Raw genomic sequence first — 12,020 nt, 5'->3', positions numbered from 1 at the left:
CCTGGTGGGCACCTCGGGGGGGGGGGGGGGGGGGAGTCCCCGTCCACGTCCCCATCAGTGATTTCAGAGGGATCGTATTTAAACCCCCGAGTCTCACAAGAGGACTTAGAGAGCGGCTCCGCCTTTTGGGACGAAGTCGCTGGCCGAACAGATCCCTCAAAATTGCGGCTGTTATGGGACGAAAAGTCCGCAGTGTGCTTGCAGGAGGGGTCGGGCCACGAGGTGCTGCACCCCCTGGATGGCCTCTAGAGTCACGCCGGCTCCTGGGACCATTTCTGACTTACCCACAGACTGTCCGGAAGGACCTTTTTTTTTGTTTGTTTTCTCTGGGTGAAAACAAGCACAAAGGCCCAGGATGGTCATTAAGGTTTCTGATGGTTTGGAAGTCAGCCTCCGGCCCTGGACGCCGTCGGCCCCTCCCACCCCCACCCCTGCGCTGGCCATCGCAACACCCAGGATTTAAATGGCGACGTCGCAAAACATCCGTGTTCCTGCGCTCTGAGCACCGCTGCCTCAAATAGACGCAGGGCCTGAAATTATAGGTCGCCGGTGCAAGTGCAGGATGGGTGAGGCTCCGCGGGCCGAGCCCATTCCACTCCCTGGAATGAGTGCTGTGAGGTGCCCAGGACACCCTCGCTTTGGGGCCGTCGGGGGGTTGCCCGGTCCTGCCCCCCCGGAGTCTGGGGCAGGGCACAGGTCACCGGACGCCTGCCGCAGGTGGCTGTCATCCGTACCCCGGGGACCTTGGGTGGAACCTGAGGCTGAGAGCCCATCAAGTGCTGCCCCAGGGTGTGGGATGCAGGGTAGGCTGTGAGCTCCTGGCTTCACCCCTCCATTCCCGGGCAGTGGGAAGACAGGGTGCTGGCAAAGTAACAGAGAGAGCGGCTCCGGGAGGCCAAGCTCGTGGCCAGGACCGCGGCTATTTGTGGGACGGGGCGGGGCGGGCCCGTGAGGGTGGCCAAGATGCCTGGACCGTGGTGATGGCCTCTGCCAGGCCTAGGAGGGGGAAGCACGGGTGCATCCACTTCACAGTAACCCTCCGGGTGTTTTTGCACCTTTTTCTGTATATTTGCTATTCACAAAGGTCTGAAAATCATCGCGGCTCCTTATCAAGCCTGCAGGGGTGGCAGGCACCCCCGGATGGCAAGCCTGCATCCCACCAGCCTGCAGCGAGGATGCCTCAGAGGCTGTACGAGCTCGTGGAAAGCAAGTAAGGGCGCTGATGCGTCTTGTGCAGGGCAGGGAGACGTCTGTCCGAGTCGGCTCAGAAATGCGCCTCCCAGCTGACGTAGCCGCCCTGGGGAACCGCGTGGAGGTTCCTCGAAAAGTTGAAAATAGAGCTACCCTGCGAGCCAGCGATGGCGCTACTGAGGATCCATCCCAAAGACTGAGCGCCCGCCGCCTGCCCCCTCCGGGTCTCCAGGTCTCCGACCTGCCGAGTGTCCGTGCCTCCAGCTGCAGACCCTAAGGGGAACCGAGCCACACCTTGCGCGTCGCAGTTAAAGCCCGCGAGCGCTGAGCTGAGCTGAGGGACGGGGAGATTCTTGGGGAGCCACTGGCTTTCCTGCAGAACAGAGCTGGGTTGTCGGGAGGCTCGGCTCTGCAACGGCAGGTCAAATTCTTCACCGGGGTCCCCGGCGCAGGAGAGACCCGGCTTCCAGGAAACACGGGGTTCCCGGTGCACGGCTTTCAGCCAGCCTGACCCCGCTACGCTTCTTGCCACCGCACCTGTCCTGCAGCTGTGCGTCCGCCTGGAACACCTCTCCGTCCACAAAATCCCTGGGGCGCCGGGCCCGCCGATGCCCCAGAGGAGGTAAAGCCTCGTCCTCTGCGGGCCCGCTGACTTCCCAACCCCTTGGCACCAGCGCTTATGGGCAGGGACGAGGTCGCCCCCGACTCTGCCCTCACGGGCTGTTGAACTTGGAACATCTGTCTCTGTGCCTCACTTTCCTTATCTGCGCAATAGGGGTAATGACTCTGGGCTCCCGGCAAGGTCACTGCGACAGTTGAGTAAGCCAACGAGGGAAGCCCTCAGCTCAGGGGGCGAGATCTGGAGTTGCTATTGCATTTATCACTCGGGGTCCTGGGACCCAGCACCCCCAGGCCGCGAGCTGCCTTCAAGCAGAAGCTGTGCTCACCTGCACGTGGTCTGGGCCATATAGAGGCCACGGCCGGACCCCAAATGGGGTTGATGAGGGGGGGCAGCTCTGGGCGGTCTCGTGCCAGGCCTCGCCCCCCGGCCTCCGCCTCCGCGGTCTAATGGAAAGAGGGCCCCTCACCTGGGCGCTCGCCAGGTCCAGGACTCTCGCCCAGGGCCCCGCAGCAGGAAGCAAGGCATCCGACCGGCCTGCGGGGCTGGCTGCCTGGCCGGCGCTCTGCCCCTTCACTGTCTGCCGTACGCGGGCTCCTGAGGTCTGCGCGCCCAGGAAGCGGGTGGCAGGGGTCCAGCGGTTGACCGGGCCCCGCTCGGCGCCCCACACAGCAGGCTCTAAAGTGCTTGAGGGCAACGTGCTCTGTGGTGGGAGATGCCGGGAAGCGTTCGGAGCCTGACGGGGAATCTGGGAGAACTGGCCTGAAGGACCCAGATGGGGACACTGGGGAGGGATCCAGATGCGCACCTGCAGGGACCCCGGCCCGGCTGGCCTCCAGCTCTAGCTTCGAGCTTTCATTTTCAGTGTTCACTTTATTCTTAGCCCGAGCGGGACACTTCCCATCTGCAACATGCAAATTTGAGGCTGGCCCAGGTGTGGAAAGCCGCAGCCCTGATGTGGTCGGCAGGGAAAGTAGACTTCACCCCTCGGCCTCCCCACCTGCAAAGTGGGGCCTGACCAGGCTGGTTAAGGGCACGGCTTACAAACGTTACTGAGCACCTCTGCTGCCTGCAGCTGGGCACCCGGGGCGATCGGACGGGGGCCCTGCCCTTGACGGGCTGGAGGGGAAGAGAGAAAGTTCCAGATGCAACTAGAATTTAACGCGGTGCGTGCAGTGGTGGAGCAAGCGCCGTGCACATCCGGGGCAGCTGGAGGGGGGCCCTCGGCGGGGCCGGACTCAGCAAATACAGAAGGATGAGTGAGCCCGGGCCTCAGGGCGGACACAGGTCCGTGGTGGACACAGCCATGGGGCAGGGCGCGAGGGGGCACCTGGCCCTGCAGGACCTCGGCTTTGTCGGTGAGGCTGAGCCACCTGACACCCCGGCAGGCCTGGCCCGGGGAGATCTCTGCTACCGAATGGCGGCCAGGGGCGCCGCTGGTCAGTGTCAGCCCTGCAGTGGGTCACCGTCTCCGGCCACCGAGCAGGGACGTGACGGTTCCTGTGCTTGTGCTGATGGGTGTGGGCGCTGGTGACCTGGTGGCCGAGGTCGGGGAGCACCTCTGCACTCCCGCGCCTGCCGTCTGCGTGTCCCCTGGGGGTGTCCTGTGTGCCTTCTCCGGGCCGGGCGCAGCGGGGGTGGAGAAAGCCGTGTGGCGGCAAGCGAGGACCTGGTGGCCGCACTAAGGCTCAGCTGATGGAGCGGCTGTGACAGACGCCTGCAAGCAGGACCGGCTCTCTGGGCTCGTGGCCATACTGCGGGTCGGTGCTCTGGGGCCCCGGGCGGGGCACACGGACGACCCTTGGGGCCTTTCCGGAGCCCGTGGCTCTCTGACGTCTGCAAAGGAAAAAGCGAGCAGCGGCGCCAATGCCGACGGCTCCGCCCGTAGGAGTGCCGCACGCCTGGCGCCCGACCCACGGCCTGCGTGTCCTCAAACAGCCACATCCCCCTTTGACGCGAGGGCTCCACGGGGCCTGGTAAGGCGCACGCTCGTCATGGGGAAGCAGCTGCCCAGTGTCACCTGAGGAGTGAGGAGCGTGAGGGTGGAGACAGGACGCGCTCCCGGGGAGCTGACAAGTGCAGGCTGCCCACCTGTGACGGGGGACGGTCTTGCCCTAATGAGAAGCAATAAAAGCTAATTGTCCCGAGAGTTTGACAGGTGTTTCTCGGCCCTTCTGCCCAGAAAGCCAGGCTGCCCTGGAGCCCCTGGGAATCCCATCGTCGTGAGGCTTAAACAAGTGGAGAAGGTCCATCAAGGGGCCTTTCGTGGCTGCCAGGGGAGTGGACCTGGCGGCGGCCTCCTCCGAAGGTGGAAAGGCGGGTCGGGGACAGCACTGGGGGGGCTTGCACCCAGGGAGGCTGGGCTGATGCGCACGCATCTGCATAGCCGCCCGCGCTGAGCGCCCTAGGCTGGAGCCTGGGCAGTGAGGCTTGGCGGCCCCAGCGTCCGGCCCGGACAGGGTCCCTCACGCGGCACCTGCGCCCCCGTCCTGCTGCTCCTGCTGCTTTCTGTGGTGACCCCCTCCCGGGCAGGGCCCCAGGATGACAGAGGGACCCCGGGCGTGGCCTCTGGAGGCGGAGGTGAGGACGCGGGCATCCGTGCAGGACAAGGGCTGGCATCCGGGGAAGCCGGGCGGAGGGGTCCAGGCAGGCCAGGCGGGGTCCCCTGGGAGGTGAGCAGAGGATTTAGTGGGCGAGGAAGAGGAGGGGGTCAGATTCCAACACAGCGGCTGGTGCTGTGTAGACAGGGAGCCACGAGCGAGGGGCAAGAGGGGCCAGCGAGGGAGCAGCGGGGGCACACTGGCTGGTGCTCAGGGGGTGACAGGGGCCCGAGGTCGCCTCTTTCCCCACACGCAGGAGGTAAGAGGCCCCCAAGCAGGAGCAGGACGGTCCGCAGGCTCTCAGGGTGAGGTCGAAGTGCACAGCAGAGGGCTCCTGGCGTGAGCCTCCCGCAGGAAGGCGCACGGGGCTTACTGAGCTGACTCGGTGTATGGGCAGGAGGCTCCCCGGAGCGAGCGGAGGGCGTCTGAGGTCCGCGGGTATGGCCCGCAGGTAATCCAGCTACTGACCAGGGCCAACCTCCCGGAGCCGTCCAACCGAGGCTCTCAGGACCCCCGGGGTCTCCCCGCCCTTGCACGTCTGGGGCAGCACAGGGAGCAAGCCCCCGGCTCCGGCCTCATATCCACCATGAGAACGTGGATCTCTGATGGGGTGACAGAAATTAATGATGACACGTAAGACCTCCCCCTGAGCAGACTTCTGTGGTTTTTTAAAAGATTTATTCATTTATTTATTCATAGAGACACAGAGAGAGGCAGAGACCCAGGCAGAGGGAGAAGCAGGCTTCCTGCAGGGAGCCCGAGGCAGGACTCAACCCCGGGACCCGGGGGTCACGCCCTGAGCCCAAGGCAGATGCTCCACCGCTGAGCGCCCCGCCCCTGAACAGGCTTCCCAACACTCTGCGCAATAAAGGGAGGGACGCAGAGCGCCCCGAGGACGAGCCCCGGCCCTGCTGTGCCACAAGCTCCCCCTCGGCTTCGGGGAACGCCTCCGGGCCTGGCAGTGCAGGTCCTTGCCCCGATGGAGCCGGGCAGGTGCCAAGGAAGGCACCCGGAGCAGCGTCCAGGCCAAGCATAGAGTCCAGGCGTTGGCCAGGAGGGTTAGTTTTCCCAAAGTCGCCCTGCAGGCCTGGCGGCTTCCAGAAACCCGCGGGGTCAGAACTGACTTGGGGGCCCTAAGACCTGTCTTTTCGGGCGGGGGGCTGTTACATAATGAAGCGAGTTGTCATGTGGAGGGTCTACCACGCTCACGGGGTCGAGGCCTCGCAGGCGCGGTGCGCGGCAGTGCACAGCTTGTGCGAGGTGCAGAGCCGCCAACGTCCAGGCATCCACGCACCTGTTTTACGGAGCCCACGAGGGCAGGTTCACCGGGAGGATTCTGATCCCACCTCGCAGTTCACCGTGGAAAATAGTGAGGCATAGAACCCACAAGAAGAGGTTCTTTGGGGTTCTCGATGAACACGGGGAGAGCGCAAGGGTCTGCGCAGCCTCACGGACGTCTGGTGTGTGTAGGTCGGGAGATGGGGCTACAGGGTGGAGGGGAATGTAGGGTGTGGGGGTGAATCCAGGAGGAGGCAGGGAGGCAGCGGCCAGGGTGCAGGCAGGGCGGGGGGGAGGTGTGCACACCTCATGTGGAGGCCACAGGAGGCCACAGAGGCTCACAACCGCACATCGGGCTGGGCTGCGGGGCCGTGAGGGGCTTTGCAGTGAGCCTGTAAGAACAGAGTGTGTGTCTGCATGCGTGTGTGCACAAGTGTGCACGCTCGTGGGCACATGTGTCCAGATGCGTAGGTGTGCACATGAGCATGCAGCAGTACGCGTGTGCACAGCTACCGTCTATGTGTGTGCGTGTGCAGGCACTGGGCCGGGCGTCCAGGGGATGGGGCCCCACCGCGGGGAGCGCGGAAGGCGACCTCGAGCCCCCAAAACTGCCAGGGCCTCTCCCTGCCGCCGGCGTGGCAGAACGTCCGTGGAAGGCTCCGGCGACTTCGATGCCCCAGCATGTGTGCACCTGCCCGGGTCTGCTCCGGCTCCCGCGTGTACCCGTCAGGGGAGCCCAGGCGGGAAGGGTACCTGCGGGGGGCCCAGGTAGGGATGGGTACGCATCCGGGGGCCCAGGTGGGGATGGGTACCGTGGGAGGCCCAGGTGGGGATGGGTGCGTGTCTGGGAGCCCAGGCAAAATGGGTGCGGGTTGGGGGAGCCCAGGTGGGGATGGGTGCAGGTCCAGGAGGCCCTGGGCAGCCCCTGCAGGGCGCTGAGTGAGCGGTGTGGGGTGCATGGGGCTGGGGCACGCTCGGATCTCAGGAGCCTCGGGAGCCAGGTGGCCTGGCTTGGGGCCCTGGACAGCCAGTCCCCGGGCGGCTCTGGGGACCTGGGGCTCCCGTGCTCACCTCAAGGCCAGGGCTTGGGTGACACCTGGGGAGCCCCACCGCTGGGGCCTTATTTGGTGTGAGCTCTGCGGCTCACGAGTCCCCACTGCGCTCGTTGCCTGCCCTCTGACCACTCACCAACTCTCTTCTTCTCTAGGGGTGTCGCGGATTTTCTCAGGTCTGCAGTCTTGGGCCCGTGAGTGGAGCCCCCGAGAAGCCCAGATGCAGAGATGCCCGGGGGCTGGGGCTCGGGGGCTGAGCATCTGCCTTGGGCCCAGGCCGTGACCCCAGGGCCTGGGATCGAGTCCTGCGTGGTCTCCCCGCAAGGGAGCCTGCTGCTCCGTCTGCCTGGGTCTCAGCCTCTCTGCATATATGGCACTGTGACGCCCCTGGCTTCCCGGCTGTGCGTCCACATGCAGGAGGCTTGGGCCGGGCTCCGACTGCTGCCCAGGGCCCCTCGCCCGCGTGCGGTCCTGAATGTGTGCATCCGCAGGGACTTGGGCTGCACCCCGTCCACAGCGCTTCTCTGGCCTCCGTTGAGCGTTCCGGTTGGGGCCGGAGCAGACACAGCAGCTGCTTCCCTGCCTCACCAGGTCTGGCCCCGTCCCCGCTGCGTGCCACCCCGGCTGACCCGCAGTCACCCCGCAGAGCAAGCTCCATCCTCCTGAGTTAGAGGTGGGTAAACTGAGGCCGCGGGAGGCGGCGCTTCGCCCTCAAGGAGACAGAATCCATATTCAAGCCCTGCTCTGCTCTTTCTGTGCTGGTTCAGGGCAACGGGGAGCAGGACCCCAAGTTGCTGAAACCAGCAGGTGACATTAGGGACGAAGGCCCTGGAGGCGGCGTTTGTCTGTTTAAAACATTCCTAACAAACAAACAAGACAGAACTATGGCAGAGACTGTGACCCGTCGGGTAACTTCCACTCTTGCTTCAGAACTTTCTGGGCGCTTGCACACCTGGGGACCCTGGGCAGGAGGCCGCTGGAGCCCAGGTTGCAGACCAGGAAACCGAGGCCTGGGTGTTCAGTGAGGCGAGAGGTCCCACTAGCTCCTGCCCAGGGTGCTGACGTCACGCAGGTGCCCCCCAGCAGCCCCACCTCTGCCCAGGGAGTGGGCCCCGCACCGGCCAGTCTCCCCTTGGGCCCCCCCACCCGGCCCCTGTCTGTGATCCTGAGGACTGCCAACGGTCCCTGTGGTGCTTCTGGGCACGTCTCCTTGGTGAGACCCATCTGCTTGCAGAGCCCGTTGGGTTTATGGGCACAAGGATGAGGCTTCAAGAAGAGGGTAGGACGGAGGGAAAGATGGGGGTGGGGGCGCGGGGGTGTGAGCGCAGGTCTGTGCAGGGGGGTGGAGGGCCCAGCCCTCAGGAGGGTCATGCACTGAAAGGCGTGGACGAAAGGGCGGTGAAGGATGCGGGGCCCTGGGGCGCGTACAGTCACGATAAGTAGCACATAATAAGTTCGGTTTACAGGGAAAGTGAGCCGAAGGGAGACTTGTACGCAGCCCCCCCCCCCCCCCCGCCCCCGGGTCTGGACAGGGGTCCTTGCAGAATCACGGGGTCGGAGCGCCGCCCTGCACATCCCGAGCTCCCCTATTCCTCCTCCTTGGCCCCCAGCGCCCGACAGCAGGGCGTGTGGCTTTCCAGCACGTCCCCGCCACCGTCCGCCATGGAACCTTCGCAGCTTGCCCTCTGTCCCTTAGTGACGCTCGCTGCGGGCGTCACAGCTCCTTCCTTCTTAGCGCCGAACGGTCTTTCCCCGTCGGGATGGAGCATGGTTGACCACCCGCTCATCCGGTGAGGGGCATCGTGGCCGCCTGCAAGCTTCGGCGACTGTGAAGCGCGTGGGCCAGGTTCGGCGTGGACATGAGGCCGTGACCTCGCTGGGGTCAGCACCTGGGGCTCGATCGGCGGGTCGCACGGTAAGAGTAAGCTTAGTCCTCTACGAAACCAGCACAGCGGCCTCCAGAGTGGCTGCGCCATCCTGCGTTCCCGGCCCGGCGGGTGAGCGTTCTAGCTGCTGCACGCCCTCGCCGGCTCTGGGGGTCATCAGTGTCCTGCATGTGGTTCTAACAGGGCTGCTGCCGTGTCCCATAGTTTTTATTTACGGTTCCCTGATGACGCATCACGTGGGGCATCTCTTCATGAGCTTCTCGACCCTCTGCATGTCTTCTCCGGCGAGTACCTGCTCAGACCTGTTGCCCATTTTTAGTCGGGTTGCTGTTTTCCTCTTGTTGAGTTTTAGGAGTTCTTTGCATATTCTGGCTATGGGTCCTTCATCGGATGTGCGTCTTGCAAATACTTTTGGTCGGCGGCTCATCTCGTTGTCCTGACGGCATCTTTCCCGTAACGCAAATTTTAAATAATAATAAAAGGCCATCAGTAGTTTTTTTCTTTCACGGCGTTGTTTCGTTAGTGTCGCATCTAAAGAGTCCCGCCAAACCCAGGGTTACTTAGGCTTCCATCCGTGTTATCTTCTAAGAGTTTTATATTTTTTTCTGTTTTGAATTGAGGGGTGTGACCCATTTTGAGTGAATTTTTGTGAAGGCTGTAAGGTCTGTGTCTACATTCACTTATTTTCACGTGAACGTGCAGTAGTTCCAGTGCCATTTGACGAAAGGGCCAGCTTGGTTCCCTTGGGTTGTCTGTGCAATTTGGTCAATTTGGTTAATTAATAAATGATAAATAAAATAAAATAAAATAAAATAAAATAAAATAAAATAAAATAAAAAAGATCCGTTGACTATATGGACAGGGGCCTACTTTTGGGCTCTATCCTATTCCATGGGTCTGTTGGTCCCGTCTTTCACCGATGGCTTGCTCTGGTTCTGGAGAAAGTCTTCAGGCCGAGCAACGCCAGTCCTCAGGCTTGGTTTTTCAGCTTCGGTCCTGCTGCCCTTTGCGGGGTGTTTGCCCTTTTCATGTGAACCTTGTCGACATCGACAAAGTAATTGCTGGGAGTTTGACTGCAAGTGCCTTGAACCCACAGACCAACTTGGGAAGAGCCAATATCCTGGCGACATCAAGTTGTCACACATGCGAACTCCATCTTCCAGTTCCTTTGCTCTTTCTGTAGAGAAAAAAAAAATCACTTTGATGAAAGACTCAATTTCTGAAAATCCTTAAAAGAGGAACAAAGTAAACAAACTCTGGTGGAAGAATGCGACGATCCCCACATTGCAGGCGTAATTCACAGAAGCGAATTACGAAAAGATATAGGATTTGGGGATTTTGGGGGGGCAGCGGATGCACAGAATGTGAATTTAAGAGACGACTGTTCTGCACATTTTAGCTAGAGACCTCCACTCAGGTCTGCGGCTAGCTTCCGACAATTTTATTAAGCTCATTATTGGAATGCGTTGAGAAACCATCTCTGGAGGACTCACGTGCTTCAAAATTAAAACCAAACGAAACCCAAACGCCACCGGTGGCGGCGGTGTGGAAGCTGGCTGTGCTCTCGGTAACAACGTGTGTGTGTGGCGGGGGGGGAGGGTGGGGTGGGGACAGCTGGGGCGTGACCTGGGCGCCTCGTCTGCAGTCGCGGGCCGGGCGGGGAGGCTCCGGGTGTCTGCAGGAGGCAGCCCATGTCTGACGCTGTGGCTTCTCCCCTCACTAGCCAGGCTCGCCCCTGCCACCCTGCACCCCCCTGTGGCCAGGCCACTGCCAAGGCCCATCGCTCAGGGCTGCATGGGGAGGTCACCGGCCGAGGCTCTCCGGATGCTGGCCCGCCCGCACCTCGTCCCCTCCAGCGCCCAGCCTGAGCCCCACCGGCTGGAGGCCTAAGGCCAGCTGCACGAAGCAGAGGGTGCACCGTGTGCTCGGCGTCCTCACCCGCTGCCATGGCACCGCAGACCCGCGGCCGGTCCCCCAGGGTCACCTGCTGTGCTGTCCGCGGCCCCATCCTGCTTCCGGACGCCATCAGTCCTCCCTGCCCTTTAGACGGTACTTTACCATCTAAATGTGCATCCCCAGACGGGCGAGCCTGGCTCGTTTGTGAGCCGCCCGTGAGTAAAACCTCCTGTTTCTGTACCTTTGCTCCTAGCGTCTTTTGCTCAGTTTCTCTTGCAAGACAAATGTTGGGTCTGAGGCCGCTTGTCACTTACTGGTTTTCCTGCTGCCAGACATTCGGGCCTTTCCGGGGCTGGACTTTCAGAAGCAGCGCTGCTCTGGCAGGTGGGCAGCCGTCCAGTGGCCGCTGTGCCTGCGGCTCCTGCCCCCTGTGTGCAAGCCCCGGCCGCGGCCCAGGTAGCCCGTGGAGGCGATGCCCGACCACTCTCCAGTGGTTGCACAGCTCGCCTGGCTGCCCCACATCGTCCGGGCCCTCGGTGCCGCCGGACACCTGGCAGCCTGCTGGTGTGCAGGGAGGCCTGACCCAGGGGCAGCATGAGCCGGGTCACCGGGGGCGGGGGCGGGGCAGCGGCCCGGCCCACGGCCTTCGGAGCCTCCGCACCCAGTGGGCCTGTAACGACGTCAGCGCATGCATACGTGGGTCCCCTAGTTGGACCCTAGCCATGTGCCAGGGACGTAGGTGTACGCACACGTGGTTCTATTCGTCGATCGAAGCGTGGCTTCTTGATCTTGGGGTTGGGAGTTCGAGCTCCGCGTTGGGTGTAGAGATGACTTTATTTTTATTTTTAATTTTTAATTTTTTGAGATGACTTTATTTTTAAACCCTAAAAAAAAATACTAGTTTTATTTAAGAAAACTCTCTTAACTTCTCTCTCTGTGTTACTCTACCGTCAAAATGACTTCTCTTTTAATGCGTGTCGCCAAATAACCCCTCGGTCCCTCCTTACGTGGAACACGGAGAGGCTGATTTTTAAGATGTGTGAACCTTCCAGGGTCACAACACCGATCGCGTTCTTAGGAGCCAGGACGGCAGCTCCCCGGGGTGCAGACTTGCTGAGCAGTTCCGCAGGCCTGCGGGCCAGATGGAAGTGGCGGGATGTTGCCTTTCATGCAGCATCTTAAAAAGCTTGAAATTAGCTGGCTTTGCTTGCATCTGATCCTCTTTTATTCAGACCTGAAATATTTTGAAGACAAATGATCTAATACTCTACTTCTATCTTTGATATATCACGTAGAATAGGTAAATATGACCTTTCTGGAATATTATTAAAAAGATAGACTGGTTTGTATTCGGTACAAGTAGAGAACTCGACTTTTTTCCAAGAGCAGCACATAAATTTTTTCACCCTATTTTACATGTGGTTATTGCATCATTAAAAAAACATCAAAATAACTTACGAGTTTTAGAAAGTCCACGGTGCTGGTCCTTATTTTGCAA

The sequence above is a fragment of the Canis aureus genome, chromosome 26, assembly GCF_053574225.1.
Source record: "Canis aureus isolate CA01 chromosome 26, VMU_Caureus_v.1.0, whole genome shotgun sequence".
Taxonomy (NCBI): Eukaryota; Metazoa; Chordata; class Mammalia; order Carnivora; family Canidae; genus Canis; species Canis aureus.
The sequence above is the reverse complement of the archived record's forward strand: the minus strand, read 5'-3'. Positions refer to the sequence as shown.